The 23,210-nt window shown below is 37.3% G+C and overlaps 1 long non-coding RNA gene across 2 annotated transcripts; it reads right to left on the bottom strand.

The window, feature by feature from the left end:
* Positions 1-9,219: 9,219 nt before the first annotated feature.
* On the bottom strand, positions 9,220-22,647 carry LOC127548339 (uncharacterized). Of its 2 annotated transcripts, XR_007950360.1 has the most exons (4): positions 20,727-22,647; positions 20,150-20,312; positions 15,145-15,504; positions 9,220-12,306 (listed from the first exon to the last, which is right to left on the bottom strand). It is a non-coding gene; the product is annotated as an uncharacterized LOC127548339 (long non-coding RNA). The 2 variants fall into 2 exon arrangements; XR_007950359.1 differs by having other exon boundaries at positions 20,150-22,647.
* Positions 22,648-23,210: the final 563 nt, after the last annotated feature.

The raw sequence follows: 23,210 nt of genomic DNA on the forward strand, positions 1-23,210 counted from the left end.
CTCTTGTCCATATAACCTTTTTATGATCAATTAAATCATTGACTGTGATAGCTTGTCCCATCTCCTCCTGCCTAACCTAAGGAGAAGTCTATTCATCTTATGACCATTCAGTCAGTGGAGATATTCCTAGCTTCATCCAATGATGAATAATAATGTAATATTCCCAGTGGACATATTGGTTTGTATATTTTAGCATATGTATCATATGTCAATTGATGGAATTATTCTGTTTGTTATAGTTGTTCTTGAATGTCTGGGTACTTAGTCCTATAAAAATATTGTCCTGGAAGGAGAAGGTATCTCAGATTGATAAAGAGTTGCAGTTCCTTTCATAGAAGAGACCATGGACCCTTTAAAGTCCATGAACACTTTAAAGTAGTGCCATTAGCTCAGAGCTCTACCACATTTCTTTCATTGTAGGTGGGACACTTCTGATCCCCACATTAATGCCATCCCACATGAGACAGCAATACATGGACCTGAACCTCTTTTGGTTGGCTCCTACAATGAACCAAAAAAGCAAGTGTACCTCAGGTCAAATTTTTGCTGTTGGTTCTTCTATGGACACCAACCCTGGGAGGATGAACTCTCCTCACTGTTTATACCAAAATTCCTTGAGCTTGAGGTAAGTGTCTTCAAGATTGGTGAGTCTGCCTTGATTTATACTAAATTCATTTTCTTTAATCAAAGTTCCTGATTGGACCAAGAGGGACTGTTTGGATAGGCTTAGGAGCACTCAAATTCTATTTTTATTAAAATTATATTACCATAATTTTAACTTTTTAACCATAGCCTTTATCTCTTATTTCTTCCATTTTTCTTACTTTCATTTTGTTAAGACCAAGGAGAATTAGCAGTATAATTGCTAGTTCCTCATTTTCAGCCAACTAGCCACTTAGCTATTTTTAAAACTTCCTATTGGCAGGGTTAAAACTGATTTTTTCTTTGCCTTCAAATTCTTTTAACAAGGAATAATTTAACCATTTTTGTTATCAGTAGAGAAATCTCTTAATCTGGTTGAGGGGGAAACTCACAGCAGGGTGAGGAATTTATCAATAGGATCCTATGATCACTCCAGTGATGGGTAGGGTTTGGGGTGTCACTTGAGCACAGAGTACTTGTAGGCTCTGACACCATCTTGAGGGAGTAATAATTTGGGCTACAGACAGCAGCCTTAGGAGAGATATTTTTCATTTCAATGATAAACTGTCAAGGAGTGAGACCATCCTGGGAGCAAGTCAGTTATTGACCAATTTAATTAATTAAATTGACCAAGCTTAATTTTCAGGAAGTTTTAAAGGAAAGCAAAAAAAATTTTTTTTTCCTTTATAAATGACCTTTAGGTTCTAGTTAACTGGTCTTAGAACCCTAAAAGTTAAGCCCAGAAATTAAAAATTGGAAGTATTGGAGAATTTGCCAAAATAAAACTAGAGGGTTAGCTGTAGGAAAGATACAAGCCTAGGTGGAATTCAGGCAGATAGGAAATGGTTTTTTCTCCCTCCACTTTTCCCTCTTCTTAATTTATACTCATAGGAGGTTATCTTTAGGGCCTTCAATTGGGAAACTTCTCAGATGTCATAAGTCAAAAAGTAGGGTCTTCCAGAAATCTAACCCAATTCATTCAGGGGAAGTCCCCCCCCCAAAAAAAAGTGTCATTCCTGTTCAGAACACCTGTAAGAGAGTTGGGGTCAGGCATAAGGGGAGAAATGCATTCTACAAGATGCAAATTAGAATAGGGATAAATTGCCTTTCAGAGGGTGACTAAAGAAAGACCTATTAAGCTGTATAAAGTTTGGTTTGAGAATACAAAAAGTTTAGGGGATTGTTTTGGCCAAAGAATTGAATATAGAATTAGAAACACAATAAAACATGTTAAAATTAATAGATTAGTGAAAATAAGTTCAAATTATAAAATAATGCTATAGTAAGGTAGAGAAATAATTATTGAAGATAAAATTAAACTAGAATATTTATGAAAAATATATAGAAATAAATTAAGTGCACACCTAATTAAGGGTGTTCAGATTAGAAAATATTAAAATTTATAAAAGTATAAAATGCAGAAATTTTGAGAAGGAAAATCAGAACTTACAAAATTATTTTAAACAAATAAAATGGATTTGTGAATGATTTGAAAGAAAATAGAGAAAAAATTATACCCTGAGCCCTTTAGAAACTATCAGATAGTTTTCCAGTAGTGAAATTCCCATTATATTCCTCTGCCATAGTGAGGTTTGGCCAGTCCTTTCAACATTGCCAAAATAATTGGGTGAATGCTTTTCTAGTATAAAAGAGGTTAATTCTGAGGAGCTACATGATTTCTTCTCTAAAGTCATCTTGTTTACTAAAAACTGTAATACTCTAAAATGAGGAACTTGTGAGTTTTTTTAAATCTATTTACCTATCACTTACCAAAAAAAAACAAAAACAAAAACAAAACAGAAACTATGTATTTGTAACTAATTCTGATGGTCCCAAAACTCAAAAAAATCAGGATGAACTATGCATTTCTAACTATTAAAGACCCAAAAAAAGCTTTATTAGAGAAATTAAGGAGGTAAAAGATTAGTGTGACATAAGGAAATAAGAATAATTAAGGGTGAGTGATGGGTAAAGAAAGCTGGAGTTTGCACTGAAAGCATAAATTCAGGATTTGAAAATAAAGTATTTTGGAGTTTTGAAAAGGAAATTTCATAGAAGCTTGAATATCCTTTCCAATATCCCATTGAAATAGAAAAGATTTAGAAATATTCTTAGGCAACATTCCTTTGATAGTTGCATGTCTTGCTTCCCCAATCAATATGAGACTACAAAATATGTTTCATAAAATGCATGTTGATTGTTTGATAGAGAAAGGATTACTTTTGTGTTCTGGTTTTAATAGTTATGTTAAAGGGTTAGTAATTTAGAAAATTTAAGGGAATTGGTTTGACTTTTTGGATAACTCAAAGAAACAAAGAAGTAATGGGAACTTGGGAGTGTCACCATGCATTTTTAATATGTCAAATAAAAATAATGGAATTTTGTGTAAAATGATGATTAGTTATTGCCACTAGTCATCATAAATCAAAATCGATGGGGTTGAAAATATTGTGATGCTGGTAACTTAGAAAATTTAAATAGTACTTTGTATATGAAGGGAATAATAAACATTTACACCTATCTCCCAGAGTTGGCAGAAGAAATTCACAGTTACAAAGTGCTTAACACAGTGCCTGTCTTGTGTAAAGCATGAGTGCCATCCTATCCAGATCTTGTGAGAAGACAATTGAGGAAAATACTATGCCATTTATAGGTACTTTTTCTAATTGGCATGGAATGTTAACAAAATTAAGAAATTATAGATAAAACATTTTAAAGTATTACTTAAAATAGGTTTAAACAACTTTTTTTTAAATAGTATTTTATTTTTTCCAAATACATTGCAAATAGTTTTTCAACATTCATCTTTACAAAACCTTGTGTTCCAATTTTTTTTCACTTTCTTCCCTTCCACCTACCCAAGACAGCAATCTGATACAGATTAAATATATGCAATTTCCTTAAACACATTTTCCATATTCCTCATGCTGTGTAAGAAAAATCAGATCAAAGGGAAAAAAAATACAAGAAAAAAAACCCAAAACATTGTGAAAATACCATGCTTTGTCTCCAAAGTTCTCTCTCTAGATGCAGATGGCACTTTTCACCACAATTTTATTGGACTTGCTTGAATCACTTCATTACTGAAATGAGCCAAGTCCAACACCATTGATCATTATATAATCTTGTTACTGTGTACAACATTCTCTTGGTTCTGCTCACTTCACTCAGCATCATTTCATGTAAGTCTTTCCAAGTTTTTCTGAAATCATTCTGCTCATCATCTTTTATAGAACAATAATATGCCAGTACATTCATATAAATTATTCAGCCATCTCCCAGCTAATGGATATCCATTCAATTTCCAGTTCTTTGCCACTAAAAAAGGGCTGCTATATTTTTGCATGTGTGGATCCTTTTCCCTTCAAGCAACTTTTAAGACATGGAAAATAATTGGCATATAATAGACTCTACCTAAACTACCATGATTAGCATGAAAATGCCAGGGGGTAATAAGATAAATGACTGTCTATGAATGGATAACTTATCACATAGATTGGTGATGTTTTAATACAAGAAATCTAAGAGAAGCTGTTGAAGCAAGTTCTTTCTCTTTTCAGTCTGAATATTGTTACATTATATTTCTTTTATATAATTAAAGTATATTTTTAAAAGCTAGAAAATAATGATTTATTGTTGGGGAAAAAAATGTGGTAAAATTCTCTTAAAAGATCTTTGTGAGGTTCCTTGAGATAAGCCCTACTGACAAAGTATTATGAAATTTAGTGCTGCCATTTGAGGTACTAGAGCCTCTTTCTCCCAAAGTGGAAAAATGAAAATCTTGAATAATAAGGTAGGTATCATTGGAAACTTATGCATCTTTTAATGCCATTATTTTGAACCAATTATTCACTATGTATGAATTTGTAGAGAAGTGGGAAAAAAAATACAAGGCTACACAAATCTCCTGGGGCTCGGAGACTAAGAAAGATAAACCACTCCTTTCCAGAACTATCACCAAGTATACTTTTTAGTTCACAAAAGGGGTGAGGATGGGGGAAGAGATTATTGTGGCTCACAAGGGATAATAGATTAAACAAGAGTGGATTACTTCAGATACCACCCAGTGGCAACTTGTATGACAGCTACTTGTCCAACTTGTGTAATATTTAAGCAACTTGCCTTTCAAATCATGTTGACCATCTGCTAGCTTATACCCTTCTTTGAGCACTTACAGAAAAATATTATGCACAAGTTTGTCCTTAACCAAGGTTGAACTATTTCCTAATTTTAAAACCAAAGTTCCCTCTGATACCATAGCTTTCACAAAGGAATTTGTGCCCAGATACGACCCACTTGCCTTCGAGGACTCTTCTAAGGAATCTTAGCTCATTCTCATCCCATTGTATTCTAGAAGTGGTCTAATACTTTCTCAGCAAATTCCCCAACTGATGGGTATTCACTCAATTTCCAGTTTCTTGCCACTACAAAAAGGATTGCTACATTTGTGCACATATGCACAGAGAGATCATAACAGATCTCTTTGGGATACAGATTCCAGTAGAGACACTGCTGGATCAAAGGGTCTGCACAATTTTATGACCCTTTGGGCATAGTTTCAAATTGCTCTCCAGAATGGTTGAATCAGTTCACAACTACACCAGCAATGTATTAGTATTCCAATGTTTCCATATCCTCTCCAACCTTTATTTTTTCCTATCTTAGCCAATCTGAGAGTTGCTAAATGATACCTCAGAGTTAATTCTGCCTATGAAATTTGAAATCAACCAGAACTAATGCTATGTCCCAGTCTTTGTCCTCACATAAATTCCATTGATAGGGATGAATATAAAAAAGGGTAAGAAAAGGAAGAAGAGAAAGAGGAGAATAATGAATGATATTTGTGATTTTTATTAAGTTATACACACTAGTATAGTGAGGAAATATTTTGAATTTCAATCACAGATAACAGACATGAAGTTTTACAATTGGTGGGTTATTTAATTTATAAGAGAATATCCTATAACATTGTTTCATTATGATATTAGATGTGACAGTTTTCAAAATTGGATTAAGAATTTTACATGTAAAAATTGTTTGAAGCATCTAATAAAGTTAGGAGAGACAGGCTAATTTTCCAACTTAGGCCCTCATGATGCAATAATTAAAATTTTCTGAAGTTTCAGGTGAATTGTGTATTTCTAATATAGTAACAATTCTTATAGCTCTTTTATGAGTTTTTGTCAAGTGGCTGTATAAGAAGCCTCTTCCTAGCTGACCTAAGAACATGGCTTGTTAAAATTCCTTGAATATTTTTCATCTAATTATATGATACTTAATGACAACCACCCAAAGCTATGAAACTATGATAATTGGAACTTGCTATTAGACTTCATAGGATTGTAATTGATATTATTCCGAGTCTGATTCCAGGTTAGACCAATGATCCAAGTACCAGTAATGCTATGAAGATGACATCCATGAATTGCAGGTAATATTCTCATGGGGAAAGCAGGGACAACAACTCTTGGCATGAGATGAGGTAGGGTTCTCCTGATTTGATTTACCTAGTATGACATTTCCTCTTAAGTACACCTGTATATTACACCTGTTAAGCCTGGGTCAGTAAAATTGAGTATATAACTCTAACTTGGAATTGACATGAAGGAAACATTTTCCCTTTATTTTATAAAGCTTTTTTTAATTTTCAAAACATATGCATAGTTTTCAATATTCACCTTTGCAAATTGTGTTCCAAATTTTCTCCCTCTTCTGCCTAGCCCTTCCCCTAGACAGCAAGAAATCCAATATATGTTAAACACGTGCAATTCTTTAATATATATTTCCATAATTATTCATAATTCCTTAATCCATATTCCATAATCCATGCTGTACAAAAAAAAAGTCAAAAAAAGGAAAAAAATGTGAAACAAAATGCAAAAGTGAAAATACTGTTATTGTGATCCACATTCAATCCCCACTCTTTCTCTAGGTGCAGATGGCTCTCATCATCACAGACCATTGGAACTGGCCTGAATCACCTCATTGTTGAAAAGAACCTCATTCATCACAGTTGATCATCATATAATGTTGTTGTTGCTGTGTACAATGTTTTCTTGGTTCTGCTCACTTAAGTCTCTCTAGGCCTTTCTGAAATTCTGCTAATAGTTTCTTATAGAACATTATTCCATAACATTTATGTACTACAACTTATTCAACCATTGTCCAACTGATGGGCGTCCACTTAGTTTCTAGTTCCTTGCTACTACAAAAAAGGCTGGTACAAATATTTTTGCACATGTGGATCCTTTTCCCTTTTTTATGATCTCTTTGGAATACAGACCCAGTAGATACACTGCTGGATCAAAGGGGATGCACAGTTTTAGAGACCTTTGGGCATAGTTCCATATTGTTCTCCAGAATGGTTGGATCAGTTCACAACTCCACCAACATGATATTGTGTCCGTTTTCCCACAACTTCAATATTCATCATTGTTTTCCTGTCATCTTAGCCAGTCTGAGAAGTGTGTAGTGGTAGTTATCTGCATTTTCTTGAAATTGAATAAATGTATTTATACATCCCATCTCAGAGCTTTTTCTAATAATTGCAATTGTTTTGGCAACTTCCAAATGAATGCAATTATGTATCAGGGGGTAATCATAATTTAGAAAAAAAAAAGTGTTCTCTTAATTCTGTAGTAAGGAACAGATGAGCAGCTAAAAGAAAATGGCTAGAATGATTAATTTTTCAGTTTTAATAGTTGAAATAAGTTTTGGTAATATATGCTAAATATAAAAAAATTCAGTTATTTGAATTTTCCAATCTAAAAATATAAATTCTCTTGTTTAGTGATAATAGCTATTAAAATTTGAACCAGCTCTCACTTCCTGACCTGTCATAGCAAACTAGAATTTTAACAGAGAGGGATCTCTGCAAGTGATCTGAAGTAAATCCACTTGAAGCTGCTCTGAAGCCCCACTCATTCTGTATTCCTAAAAGGAAGAGTTCTCCAAAAGACCAGAGTACTGTATTAGAGGTCTCATATCACCATAGTGGGGTGGCTGTCATTGCTTGAATAGTTTTTATAAACTCAAGGATTTCCAGAACCAGTGTGTAGGTGTAGACAATGCTTATGCTGTTGCAGTTGAACATATGCCCCATGGTTCCCCCCAATTTCTTACCTTGTAGAGCACGTTTGCTAGGAGGTACCTGTCCCTCATGGTTCCTGGTCAGTTAGAGTATCACCTCAGAACATTCATTGTATTATTTAGTATGAATTAATGTTTGCTCAAATGAAACAATCAGTAGAAGTTGTACCCACTTTCCCTCTTCTCTGACGTCACCCTTGCATTTCAGGAGGGCTTCCTTCTTTTGGTTTCATGTTGCCCATGGAGGATTAGTCTCCATGCATTCAGATTATTAGAATCCAAAGATTGTTGTCTTCTGTGGATTGAAGGGGATGAATTTGAGAAATTCTTTTTAAACCCTATTCTATTCCAATCAATATTAACCAATTTGATAGAATCAAATAAAGTTCTGTGTAAAAGGCCCCAGAACTGTGAGCTAGAGAACCTGAGTTCACTTGCTTAATTACAAAAGTTAACTAGAGGCCCTCCACCCTTGTTCTTCCTTGTCATGGTGACCAAGATGGCAGAGATGACAACTACACAGAAAGTATCCCAATATATTTTTGTACCTTCAGACCAAATCTCTCATCCAACAGGAGCAGCTGACCATCATAACCATTTTATGATCGCTTAGGTCACTGACTGTGATAATTTGTACCATCTTCCTATGTTTAACCTAAGGAGAAACCCATTCAGCAGTGGAGATTATTCCTTGCTTCATTCAACTTGTGACCCAGCTGACATATCCTTTTGCTTATTTTACCATTATGTGCCATATGGCAATCAATGGAGTTATTTTGTGTTTGATATAGCTGCTCTTGAATGTCTGAATATTTAGCCCTAGAAAAATATAGTGCCCTGGAAGGAGGAGGCATCACAAATTGTGAGGAAAATCTGTTGACCCCCTTATTAGAGGGTATAATGGACCCTTTAATTAAAATACCATTGGCTATGAGCTCTATCTCAGTCTCTTTCATTAGGTGGGATACAATAAAAATTACATTCAATTAAAGGGTCTTGGAAGTACAGATTAAAAATTAGTTAGGTACTAGATAATTTTAATGAATGGGTCAAAGGACAAATCATAGAAACAACCAATTTCACTGAAGATGATAATGAGATAACATACAAAAATCTATGGGATGTAGTCAATATTTTTTAAAGTAGGCATCCAGGTCACCTGAGCAGCTTTTTTGGCCTTGGTGAAGAACATTTTCTGAAGCTCAGTAGGAATAACTATTGACATCTTCTTCCTATCTGATGTCTAAATAATGGAACATTGGCAACTTTATATCTTAGATGATAAGTGTGAATGAGGATGTGAATCAGAGATGTGACTAGAAGAAGTACAGCAATAAGATACTTAGGGCACAACATAGAATGCAGAGAAATAATGGCTGGCATTTACATGGTGCCTGAAGGTCCTCAAAAGTATTCTTCCTATTAAAGATCCTGAAAAAAAAAGGAGCACTTTATTCTCACTTTACAGTTGAGAAAACTGAGGCCCAAAGAGTTTAAGTGATTTATTCATGTTAAAAATAGCTTATTAAGTATGAAATCAGGATTTAAATCAAGGCTTCTCCTGTCTCCAATTCCAGGACCCTTTATCCTACTGTTCCAAATGCAATGAGAATACTTTTTAATAGTCATCAGGCAATTTTAACACAGGTTTAATGCTAACACATAATAGGCCCTTAATTACTTACCAACTGACTTATTAAAGTACTTTTTGTAATAGCAAAAATTTGGAAATAATCAATGCTCATTGAACAAATTGTGGTTCATAGAAGTAATGGAATATTACTATGCTTTTAGAAATGATGAATGTGATGAATACAGAGAAGCATAGAAAAATCTATATAAACTGAAGCAGAGTAAAATAACAGCAAGAAAACATACACAGCAACTATGTTGATATATAAATGGAAAGAACAACTTCACACCAAAAATCAAAAGTGAATGTTACAGAATTATTAAAAAGCAAGCATGGCATGAAAGAAAAATATAACAAAATACTCCTAATCCACCCTTTTGTAAGGATGGAACATCCACAGGCTTTATATATTACACATCTTTCCAGACTTTTTGAATGTATTGATAGTTGGCTTTTTATTATAAGTTATTATAAGGCAGGGAAGGAAAAGAATACTGGGGAAAACTATGACAACATTTTAAAAAATCAAGTTTACTAAAAAATAATCCATGATCATCTCTAGGTCTTGTGTTTGTGTGTAAGAAATCAAATTTTATCTGTTACAGTGAAGATGCAAAGCCTCCAGCAGACTATAAGGAACACAGAGAGCATGATTTTCAAAACCTTCTTGAGATCAGAACTGTAATTGTGGTTGTTCAGTCCCATCTGATTTTTCATGACCCCATTTGTGATTTTCTTGGCAGAGATACTCGAGTGATTTACCTTTTTCTTTTCTAAGTCATTTTACATGAGAAACTGAGTCAGACAGGATTAAGTGACTTGCCCAGTCACACAGCCAGTACTTATCTGAGAACTCAGGGCTTCCTGATTCTAGGCCCAGTGGCCCTATCCACTATGCACTCTAGCTGCTATAATTAGGGCAGGGTAAAATCAGGCTTTGCCCTGAATTTTAGATGGCACAAATATTTATATTCCTTCCAACTGCATTGCAACAATTAACCTTAGTTTCTGTGGGTGCCTGGGGCTTTCTGACCTTGTAACATCTCCCCCAATGAGTTCTTTCTGGGACCTTCATTTTGGGAATAAACCCAGGCCAGCCATCTTCCTTCCCCAAACCCCTGGCCTTCCCCAACCTTCTCCTCAGGAAGCATCCCTTTGCTGACCTTGCTTTGCCATCCTCTGTCACCTCAGGAATTGGCCCAGTCAAGCTTTGCTTCTGTTACAGACTTTGCCCCCACCTCCTCAAAGGTCACTTTCTTTACTGCTTCTGTTTTTAAACTTCCTTTCTGGTATCTTCCTCCACAGAATGTCAGCTCCTAGAAGTCAAAGTCTCTTGACCTCTAAGAAGTCTTGATCTCTTCTTTTTTTCTTGTTTATTCTGTTTGTGTCTTCAGAACTTGGCCCAGTGCCTGACACATAGTAAATACTTAATGTTGGTTACCCTCTTGCCGGGCCTGCCCCTGGCTACTGTATGGCACACGTCTTCCTTCTCCTTCCATGGCCACATTCCAAGTACATTCTCCATTGTCCTCACTTGCACCAACTCTTCCCTATAGCATCCTATAACCTCTCTAAGACCGGGGATTTCTGCCTAAGGGTCTGGTGTCCCAGTATCTTTGTCTTCATGTCCAGGATTGCTTTCCAACTGTACCCTGAATTGACTTTGTCTTAAAAAAAAAAAAAAAAAAAAAAAAAAAAAAAGGCTTAGAGGTATGTTTTATCCTATTTACCCTGGGTTCCCAAATTATTAATTATTGCTTTGATAAGATCACACAAATGCCTCTTCCAGCACTGAAAAGTAGACAGGAGAAGGAAAAAGAGACTGAAAAGCTACAGAATCACAGAAATGGAAGATAGAAGGGCCTGGGAAGATCATCTGACCTCTGATAAACACAGCGAGTCACAATTACAGTGAACACAGATCATGATTTCAAGCCAGTGAAGGTGGAGAGGAGTTGATTCTTAACAGAGATAGGGTTAAGATGGAAGATTAAGATAAGACAGATAGGTGACAATGCAATATTGATAGAGCTCTTGAGTTCAAATTTCACCTCACACATTTATTAGTTGTGTGACTATAGGCAAGTCACTTAGCCTCTCAAGAGTGGTTCCTCCTCTGCAAAATGAGGACAATAATAGCACTTGTGAGTATTAAATAAGATAAAGCCTTTTGCAAACTCTAAAATGCTAACTAATGTTATCATGAGACAGCTAAGTGGCTTAATGGATGGAACTCTGGAGTCAGAAAGACCTGAGGTTCAAATCCTGCCTCAGATACTTGCTAGTTGTGTGATCCTGGACAAGTCACTTAACCCCATTTACCCTCAGTTTCATCATGTGTCAAATCAACTGGAGAAGAAAATTGCAAACTACTCCAATATCTTTGCCAAAAAACAAAACCAAACCCAAATGGGATCACAAAGAGTTAAGACACAACTGAAAAATGACCAAACAACAGCAAAAGTATTGATTTGTCTAACTTTACTTCTTTGTTACAAGGGTGAGAACCATTATATAGGGAGAACAAGAATCAATGGAAAAACAGTAATGTAAAAAGCACTGTTAAGACATTTATATTAAATACAAAAATGTGTTCTGCAAAAAATTTACATATATACATATATGAATACATACACGTATTTTAAACAGAGTGATGCATCTCATTTTACCTTTTCTCTCCAGAGAGGGCAAGTATTTTTCCTGTCTTATTGATGGGGCCCGAGATCAGGCATCTATTAATAGGAAGGAGAAAGATAGGAACTAGTGTCTTCTATCTCCCAGTTCTTTTTCGATTTTCTTGCCTTTGAATTCTCAGGTTATGTGGCTGGATCCCATATCTTTGGTCAGGTTGTAGCTGGACCCTGACCTGCCTTGTCTTCTGTCCTATTCTTTCTCCAGTGTTGTATGTGGCACCCAGGGCAAGCAGCATGAAACTTGTAAGCCTTAACAACAACAAAGACCAATTCTGTTAACTCCCAAATTGTTATATTTCTATAGATCTTACACTTCTACTCAATAAACTCCCTCCCACTCCCGTTTTACCAAAGGAACACTAGTCAGATCTACAATTTCCTGAAGTTTAATTAGCCTCCTTTTCCATACCTACTTGCCCTGATTTATCAAAAACTCCCGCAAATCTTTTCTTTTTAAACTAGTTTTAGGGAAGTTCCTGAGGCCTTAAGGGGGCTAGAAATATCTCATAAAATCTCAGTGCTGAAAGGAACTTCAGAGTTCAACCCATATTTGAACATGAATCCTTTTTATAACATACTTGACAACTGGTCATCTAATTTCTGTCAGAAGCCAAGAGATACCTCTTGAGCCAACTTACTATAAAGACTGACACTTCTAATGATTAGGAAGTCCTTCCTTATGATGAACTGAAATTTGCCAATACTTCTCCCACCCCAACCCAATTTTCTTTTCCAGCTAAGCAGCCACAATTACTTTGGTTAATCTTAATATAGCAGTTTCCCATTCCTAGACTGGGTTGTCTGACCATGAAAGAGAGCAGATGAACAATTGTATCCCATACTAGACTTCTATTAATTAGACTTCTAATTAACTTTTTCATCCTTAGTGCCTACTCTCTTCTCCCCCCCCTTCAAACTTTTTCTCCCACCTCTACTTTAGCTTATCTCATCATCTTTATTAAACTCTATAATTTTAGATTAGTATCTAGCCTAATAAAAAGAATTTCCCCTAACCATAAATGTATTCTTTACCTCAAGATATTCTCATAATTGCCTTCTGAAATGTCAAAGTCTACCCCCCTTCTCCATATTTATAATTTAAAAAACCCATTCAAATAGTTTAAACAAACAAACTGCCCAAGAGCTCTTGGATCTCTATTCTCACTTTACCAGCCCATTTGAGGTTAGCCCCTAACTAATTATGCCTTCAACATTCTATTCTGTTCAACAAACATCAGGAGAGGAAGTGAATTGAGTGAATAGACTGAAGGGCTTGGACTCCAGAAGATCTGAGGTTCAAATGTGACTTGACTCACTAGCTTTGTGACCCTGGACTATAGTCATTTATTTGTTTCAGTTCCTTATCTGTAAAATGAGTTGGAGAAGGAAATAGCAAACCATTCCAGTATCTTTGCCAAGAAAAATTCAAATGGGGTCACAAGAAGTCAGATTGAAATTACCTAATAACAAGAAGCTCCTACTATGAGTTTCTTGGTTAAAGCTCTTTTCTCTAGCCTCTGGAGATTCAAAGCTACAAATGACAAAATTACTAAATAAGCTTACATTCCCCATTGGGCTAGGGTGGAAGTTGGGAAAAATACAATCTGTTCCCTGACAAAATTATAGTCTAATCTTCCCTGACCAATCTCCAAATCTCTGTGAATTACTTTTCCCCTAGAGTCTAAGGATGCTATTTTCTTTCTTTAGAAAAGGGGGGGTATTTGGGGGAAGTATTTGATGTATTGAATAAAAATTTTTCCCCAGTTACATTGAAAACAATTTTTTTTACATTTGTTTTTAAAATTTTTGAGTTCAAGGTTCTCATACTCATCCACAATTAAGAAACCACATGTGAAGTTATGCAAAACATTTCCATAAAGGTCAAGTTGTGAAAGAAAACATAACTCTCCCACCCTAATGAAAATAAAAACCTTCAAGAAAAATTAAGTTTAAAAAGAGATAAAGAAAGAATGCTTCAATCTGTATTCAGATAAATTGGTTCTTTCTCTGTGTATGGATAAGTTTTTTTTGTTGTTGTTATCATAAGTCCCTCAGAGTAGTCATGGATGATTGTACTGCTGAGAATAGCAAAGTCATTTACAGCTGGTCATCCCAGAACATTACTATTATTTTGTATACAGCACATTTCATTTTGCTTGAGTTCATGGAGGATTTCCAGGTGATTTTTTTTTTCTGAGAGCATCTTGCTCATCATTTCCCACAAAACAATATTCCATCACAAACATATACCACAGTTTATTGAAACATTCCTCCATCCCCTTCATTTCCAATTTTTCACTCTTAAGAAGACAGCTGCTATGAATATTTTTTCACACATAGGTCTTTTTTTAATCTCTTTTGGTATTTATGCCTAATAGTGGTATTGTTAAAGTCAAAGGATATGCATGAATTTATAGCCCTTTGGGCACAATTTATCAATTGGGCATGATTCTTACTTTTTATAAATTTGACTCAGTTCCCTCTAGGTTTCAAAAATGAGGCATTATCTGAGAAACTATCATTGCTAACTATTTCTCTCCCCCCCCCATTTATTCTCTCTCTCTTTTCACCCTGTCCCACCTCAAAAATGTTTTGGTATTGAGCATTCCCTCTCCCAATATGCTCTCTCTTTTATCCCTCTCTCTCCCATCCCTTCCCATATGCCATTCCCTTCCTATGTACCTGCAGGATAAAATAGCTTTCTATACTCATTTTGAGTATGTATGTTATTTCTTCTTTAAGTCAATTCTTATGAGAGTAAGGTTCATTCTCTTCACTCCTTTCCCTCTTCCCCTCCATTGTAAAAACTTTTTTCTTGCCTCTTTTTTTTTTTATGGTAGATAATTTGCATCATTCCATTTCTCCCTTTCTCTTTCTCCCAGTACATTCCTCTCTCATCCCTGAATTTCACCTTTTAAAAAAATATTATCCCTTCATATTCAACTCATACCTATGCTCTCTATCTATATATACTCCTTCTAAATGTCACAATAATGAGAACATTCTAATGAGTTACAAGTATCATCCACCCATAGAATGTAAACAGATAATAAGTCCTAGGGATGCTATTTAGATAGTGAGACTTACCCTAAATATTTCCATTGATGCTGGTGTGGAAGAACTTAGTAGGTAGTTCCCTTCCCCTCAGGAGTTTGAGTGATTTTTCATTTGCAGGTCACAAGTCCCTGTGATCTATATATTTAAGCACACATGATTGCTTTCTTCTCTTCCACTGATTTTGAAGTTCCAGCTTTTATACTTCCTTGAAGATGGTGCAAGCTAGCTGGAGCTGTATCTCTGAAAGTGGTTACTGTTTCCAGGTTCAAATGTGGGGAATGAGAAGAACTACATGAGAATCTCAAGAGACCATGACCAGTACTGCCTTGAAATCAGGGCACTTTGGAGAACAGACAGCTGAATGACGGTGCAGTGGAAGAGGTCCTGAAGCTAGAAAAGAAGTAAAGAGGTAAAGACCAGGAGTCAAAACAAAAAAATCTACAATTGCTGAGACTTCTAGCAATTATGAATTCTACCAGGGAGTGAGGAAACCGACTTCCCTCACTATCTTCCCTACTTTCCCTTGTTGATTCTAATCAGGTCTGGATAATCTTTACCATAATCCTTTACCATCAGAGAGAGCATTGGACCGGCATCAGTCACTTTTTAACAGCTTTATGCTGGGCAAGTTACTTAACCACTGATTTCCTTAGTTTCCTCAATTGTAAAATGGGGATAATAATAATAGCATTTACCTCCCAGGATATTATTGTAAAGATCAAATGAGATAATATTTGTAAATCACTTAGCATAGTACCTTGCACATATTAAGTGCTTAATAGATGCTTGTTTCCTTCCTTTTTTCCTTGCTTTTTTCTCTTTCCTTCCTTTCCTTTTTTCTCTTTCCTTCCTTTCCTTTTTTCCTTTTCTCCTCCTTTCCTTCCTTTTCTCCTGCTTTCCCCTCCCCTACCATGTTGGATGATCAACAATGAAAACTAGGAGGGAGATATAGGGGATATTTTGAAGGCATATACCTTTTTTTTCTCATTCACCCCACATGCTTAATATTCTATGTCTAATATACTATGTAATCATTGCATAAGTGTCTGAATTTTGTAAATGCAGGGGATCATGAATAGAGAGGGGAACCCAAATGAGATGATGCAGGTTTATGAACAATGTACAAATAATAGATTTTTTATTTTAGCATTTTAAGATATCTTGCAGGGTTTATGAGGGCTAAATCATTTATTCAATAAATACTTATTAAGTTGCCTGCTATATATGCCAGGTACAGGGCTTATCCCTGGGGATACAAAAAGACAGCCTCTGCCATCAAGGAACCTATAATCTAATAGGGAAGATAACATCTAAACAATGTGATATACAAGACAATAAAAAGTAAATAATTAAAAGAAGAAAACCACTGGAATTAAGAGGAGTTAGGGAAAATTAGGGGCAGCTAAGTGGCACAGTGCATAAAGTGGCAGGGCAGGCCTGAAGACAGGAACTCTTCCTGAGTTCAAATGTGATCTCAGATAGTTATTAATGTATGATCCTGGACAAATCACTTAAACTTATTTGCTTCAGTTTCTTCATCTATAAAATGAGCTAGAGAAAGAAAGATAAATCATTCCATATCTTTGCCAAGAATAGGGTCACAAAGAATTGAACACAACTCTTAATGACTGGGGGGGGGGGGGGGGGAAAGGCCATTTCATCATGTGGGAAAGTGGTGAAGGAAGAGAAAGTAACAGAAGCCACTAAGAAAGAAGGAATTCACAGAAATTAGGTATGGGAGGGGCTGGAAGGAAGGAGATAATTTAGAACTTAATTTTTTAAATGAACTTAAAAATAAATAATGGGAAATTGGGAAAGTAATAAGCATTTATTAAGTACCTTTTATGTGCCAGACATTATGCTAAATCCTTTTTAAAATAAATATCTCATTTGTTCCTCATAACTCTGGGAAGCAGGTGCAATTGTCATCCCTATCATAGTTAAGTGACTTGTTCAGAGTCTAAACATCTGAGGCCAGATATAAGGTCAGATCTATTTATTGTGCTACCTGGCTGCTCATTTCATTTCACTGGCTAGATTAATTTCTCCCTGCCAAGGGAAGATTAATCCAAACTGCTTAGAACCACTGGAAAAGTATGACTTTGGGAATGGAAGTACAGTCTGGATATCTGCAGGTTGAATGGCCTTTGGTAGCCAGTATTTGTGTTAGTGAGAAACTGAAAATGTCAGTAGGCTGAGAAGAGGACTCTGGGATAGAATGTCTTATTTTTTGAATAGGAAGGAATCCAATGTCATTGGGTGAAAGGAAAAGTATGGAGTAGACTAGGGGAATCTGGGTTTTGAAGGGCTTTGAATGTCCAAGAATTTTGTGTTTGATTCTGGTGTTTGATAAAGAACAATTGAAATATATTGGGGGGTACTGTGGGAGTAGATAACATGGACAGATCAGTGCTTTAGGAAAATCATTTTTGTGTTTGAATGGAGGATGAAAGACTTGAGGCAGGCAAGACCCACCAGTAGCCCACCTCCATAATGCAGGGGTAAAGTGATGAGGGTCTGCACCAAGAGTCAGTGTCAGAGGAGAGAGAAAAGGGCACATTTAAGGGATGTTGCAACGGTCAAGTTGAGAGTTCTTGGTACCAGATTGGATATGGGAGGGAACAGCATAGTGAGGACCATACCTTTCTTGTGAGCCTGAAGGCCCAGATGGAAGATGGTGCTAGAGAGAGGTCAAGACAGGATTTGAGGGAAAAGATAATGAGTTTGTTTTGAACTGTTGAATTTAAGATGGCCACTAGAATCCATTTCCAGAACAGATGAGTAATAAGAATAGATCTATGTCTTAGGAAGATTATACTGATAGTTTGTATGAAGGATTATCTGGAGAAAGGGAAAAAAAATAGAAGAAAATCTGGTTGCTCATTCCTAGTCCCCATTCCTAGCCCCCTCTACTTGACCAACTTTCCTTAAGAGTCCTACCTACTTAAAGGCAGTTTTCTTGTTCAAGGATCCTAAGCTAGGAATGCAGGAACCCTGGTTTTGAACCTAGACAGTATACTTTCACCCAATTGACTATTTTTCAGAATAAATTAACGTGTTCAACTTCACTCTCCATTGTCTTCTACCACTCACTTTTTTTCTCTCTACAACAAGAGTTTCCTAAGTATGGAGACATGGAAGCTCAAAACAGTTCGATTCATGATACAGCCTCAGATTCCCTTTGTAGCCTGGTCCCTAAGAGACTGGGGCGCTGCTCTTTTTGTGAAGACATGATAGTATAATTAACAGTGACCTCTGGACTAGGAAACTGCCATTTTCCTACCCTAATCCTGTAGATTCTTCAAAGTTTTACAGTGATTAAAAGGGCAGGCCAAAATCTTATCCATCCTTGCAAGAGGTCTGAATAGGCAGTAACTCTGCTTTTGTTAGCTGCTGGCTCTGAACTTTTAGTCTCCTGGGCAGAGGGTTGCGGTGCCATGAGCCTTAAGTTCTTTAGGGACAGGGGAGAGTGCCAATAGAAGGGAAATTTGCCTACAGGGAGATACAGAACTTTAGTGAGCTTCCAGGTGCTATAATATCTACTAAGAGATTACTGTTTTCATCTATACCAAGGGTTAAATTTAGAGAACACATCTAAACTTTTGATTTCAAGAGTTCAAGAAAGAAAAAAGGTCAAATTAGCTTGCTTTGAGTCTAAACTATATAGTCATAAAAACATGAACTTTGGTATGACCAATAAAATAGCTTTTTCTTGACATTTCCAAGAAGGCCTCTGGGCCTCCTCTTCCTAACTTGGTTATTTTCCTGCCCCTAAAGGTATTGCAAATAGTGAGATGGAAAATTTTTTTCTTAGGGCTCAGGGATATGTCCAAAGGTGAGTAGAAGCTGTGATACTAGACTCTGAGAGTGTGATTGCAAATCCAGGTAGAAGGGGACACATTTAAATGCTGAGAAGGAGGAAAGAGTGTAGGTGGGAAAGCAAGGAACAAAGAGGAACCTACATTTGTTACTCCATAATAAATGAGGAGGGAGCAATAACCAAAGTACTCCTGGTCAGACTTTATATTTTAGCTGCTGAGCAGCCCAGTTTTCAAGATACAATTTAGATGACTCTATTCTTAGGACTATCCCTGAAGAGGGACAAGAATAACAAATCAGCCCCCCCCCCATTTCTTGCCTACTCTGATAGTCATTCTTAAGTACACAGTTGGGATATAGTAGTGGCAGTGGCAGATAGTTTCATAATCTAAAGCAGGCAATTGTTTTTTATTAAAGCTTTTTATTTTCAAATCATATGCACAGATAATTTTTCAGCACTGATCCTTGCATAGTCTTGTGTTCCAAATTTTCCTCTCCTTCCCCCCACCTTCTCCCCTCGATGGCAAGTAATCCAGTATATATGTTAAAATACATATTAGTTCCAATATATGTGAATATATTTGTACAATTATCTTGCGGCACAAGATCAGATCAAAAAGAAAAGAAAATAAATAACAAAATGCAAAAGAAAAACAACAAAAAGAGTGAGAATGTTATGTTATGATCCACACTCAGTTCCCATAAGTCCTCTCTCTGGGTGTAGTTGGCTCCCTTCATCACAAGATCATTGAAACTGAAAGCAGGCAGTTTAAAAAAAAATTTTTTTTGCACCCCTTGGCTAGTCAGATGAAAAAAACTTTTATATAAATCATGATTGATGGAAAAACAAGTCTTAGTAATCGGTTAGTGAAAATAAAAATGTGATTTTTTTTCAACATCCAAGGTCATACTCTATTTGGGTCCATCGACATGTTTAGAGTTCCTGCTCAAGGGAATATTTTGCAGACAGCTAGGGAAATGTGAGACTTAGGATAACAAAGCAACGCGTTTCCTTTTGGAGGCTTGACCCCTTTTGTCTAAAATTTATTTGGCTCTGTTCTCTTGACATCTAAACCCCGACAATTCTCTTAATATTCTTACAAGCTGAGAAGTAAAAAGCAACCCTTATCTATGCTCCTTCCTCCCAACAGTTCCCCATGATCAATACATCACATTGAATGAAACTAGAAGGATGAAATCTTGGCTCAAGTTTTACCTTGATTTGCTCCTGTACACTCTTCTCTGAAGCTTTTTGATAGGAAGAGACTGATTCTGGTTAAGTCCATGATGCTGATTCCCCCATCCTCAGCAGGAAGCCCCCTCTTCAAGGAGAAAAGAAAGTCTGGTACTGAAAGTTGCTGTCACAGCAGGGTTCTGATCTGGATAAACATATTAGAGTTAGGGGCGGGGCCGACTCAGGAATGAGACCCTGCTCACAGCTGCCAAGAACTTTGCCCAGCTGCCCCAGGCACATTCTGCTCCCCTGGAGCCAATAAGCCAGATCACGGGGTAGGGCATTATTACCCTGTGATCCAGTAGGAGAAGGGAACTCAAAAGTTATATTCCTGATGATGCTGGACTTGGGAAATAAAATTGCAATTATGATCTATCCCATGGAGCCATCAGCTTTATTCAGAGCAGAAATTTGGGGAGGACAGGAAAGAGAGAGAAGGGAAAGAGGGAAGCCAGGAGATTTGTTAAGGGGGAGGTGAACCAAACCACATACAAACCCCTCTCATGACTGACTGAAAATAATCTAACCTAACAAAAATCAGGGTTCTTTCAGTGGTTACCGAGGCGGCTTCTGCTGTGGCGATAGAAGCTCCTGCTTTATGGGTTGGGTGAGGTGCTGGATGTCGAGCCAAGGCAGAGTGAGGTGAAGCTTCTGCCGAAATATGGTTCTTTTGGAATAGCTCTTCTCCTGAGGTATGGAGGTTATGGAGCATTGAGGAGAGAGGAATGCAAGTCAGATTTGGGTTTGAATTGTTTAGGTTGTTGAATTGTCTCTTGCTGTTTAGGCTGGATTTTGCCTGGGCCTTTGATGTTGTCCTGAGATTCAGAAGGGGAGGGAAGGGGAGGAGTAAGGGTGAGGGAACAGTCTTGGTGGGGCTGGAGAGTGAAAAAAGTGTCACAGCAGCCCAAAGCAGGGTGTATGGAAGGAGGACAAGTTCAGAGGCTGCTTCAGAGGCATCTTCTGGTCTGCATGGCAACGGGGAATAGAGGAGACCTGTAGCATCTTGACTGCGGACACAGAGCTCAGTCTAAAGGTGATGCTGGGAGGAACCAGGAGGCTGTTTGGATGTTAGAGGAAGAAGGTAGAACTAATGATCTCAAAGGTTTCTGCTCTCACATTCTCTGATCCGATCAGAGTGTTTGAGAAAAAATGTATGAGGTGGTCTGGGGATTGAAGGAGGAAGGGGTTTATGTTGGAAGGGTTACCCAAACTCAGAGAGAATGACTTATGTGGGGGGTATGAGATAGGATGGGAAGGGAAAATGGGATGATAGTGGTAGTGGTGCTGTATGGAATTCTAAATGGAAAGTCTTGTAAGATGGGAGTGATTGAAAACAATTGTGATGTGAAGAAGCTGAGGATTGTAAGAAGGAACTGACCATAGAAGATTTCAGAAGTTCGAAGTCAGGAAAACCAGAGGTCTGATCAAACTTTTTTGCTCAAGTGGGCATGGGTCTGTCTTTGAGCTGGTTCCATAGAAGTGAGAAGAATCCCAAGCAGCACCTGCATTTTGTCAACAATCCATCCCCTCTACCAAATCAGAAACCTTAAAGAGGCAGGACTTCCCTTCTTGTTTCCAAATTCCAAAACTTGTTTCCTCCCCTGCCCTCGGACTATCTTCTGAAGTCTGGCAAGGACTGTGGCAGAGTGAGGGAACAAAAGGTCTGTACCTAACTAAGGGAGTTTTAAGTCCTAGCTCCCTAAGCTGTACTTTTACGTGACTTTGGAGGAGGTTCAGCTTCCTGCTCTGCCCCCACCCCTTCCCGACTGACTGGGACTTCAGCCTGGAGGGAAACCAGTGGGGTATCTGGAACCAGAAGGAAACTAGCTGTTTACAAAAAATGCTCTACTCTCTCTAGTGGATGCATGGGGATTGCTTGAACCCAGAGAATCATTAGGAACTTCTGAGACCATGGTGACTACCGTTGTCAGAACTTGGGGAAGGGTTTACTAGTGGACACTCAGTTTCTTTCTATTTGGGTAGAGGGATTTATCTGAATGGATGAGACCTGTATTCTGGAAGTTAATCACATGATTAAAGTCATGTGAATATACATGACATCACAAAGCCCAAAGTAGATGTGGTGTTGTGTGGAAGTGATTTCTGAGGTTAGGTGCTTACTAGTCCGAATTTTAAATCTGTGGATAATCCACAGTCAGATAGTCGGGATTTGGGTGTACTATTTGTTTTAGTAATGACCATAACACCAATGTATATGTGGGAATGTCATGTGAGACCTAAACACATTATCATCATAATTGAGCTTCCTCTAGTCTCCTAAATAAGATTTAAATTTAGGAGAACATAGGTATAATCCTCCTTGCCTCTAGGACAAGTTTGGGTTTATTTAACCTAGAAGCGTTTTCTAGTCCTCAAATTCTAACCGTCTTATTTTTTAAGTGGGGAAACCACACACAGATGAGGGGTACTGGATTTTCATAGTCACTTATTAAAAACAAGAATTAGGGCTAGAGAATTGACTAGCGCAAGCATTTTAAACCTGGAGTTCACAGCCCCTTGGCTATATAGATTTCAGGGGATTCATGAACTTGAATGGGAAAAAACAAATTACATCCTTTGTTTTCACTAACGTCTAACTATACTTCATTTAAAAACATTTTGATTAGAGGTCCATAGCGTCTCCGAGCTGCCTGGGGGGCCCATTGTGACATAAGATTTGGAACCTTTGGAGAAGTATCTGATTGGTTTGCCTTCTGTATTCCTTAGAGATGAACTGAGGAAGGCTCAGGGTAGGGGTGAGGAGGGAAATGCCGTGGAAGAGGTGGTTAACAAGGGAAATGAAAATGTGAGGAGGGGGCGGAGAAGGATGCGGAACGAGGACAGAAGACCCGGGGATCCGGGGAATTAAGACGCAGGCGAAGGTTTGGGATGGCAGATAGGGAAAGAAGTCATAGGCCTAACTGTCAAGTCTTCTGCTTTGAACAAGGAGTCGGGCTCGGTTTTAGCAAGGAGGGAGAAAAAACACGAGCTAGTCCAATTCTCCGGACGTCTCTTCGGCCCCCAACCGAATCAAGAGTAGAAG

Source organism: Antechinus flavipes, chromosome 2 (assembly GCF_016432865.1).
Source record: "Antechinus flavipes isolate AdamAnt ecotype Samford, QLD, Australia chromosome 2, AdamAnt_v2, whole genome shotgun sequence".
Lineage (NCBI taxonomy): Eukaryota > Metazoa > Chordata > Mammalia > Dasyuromorphia > Dasyuridae > Antechinus > Antechinus flavipes.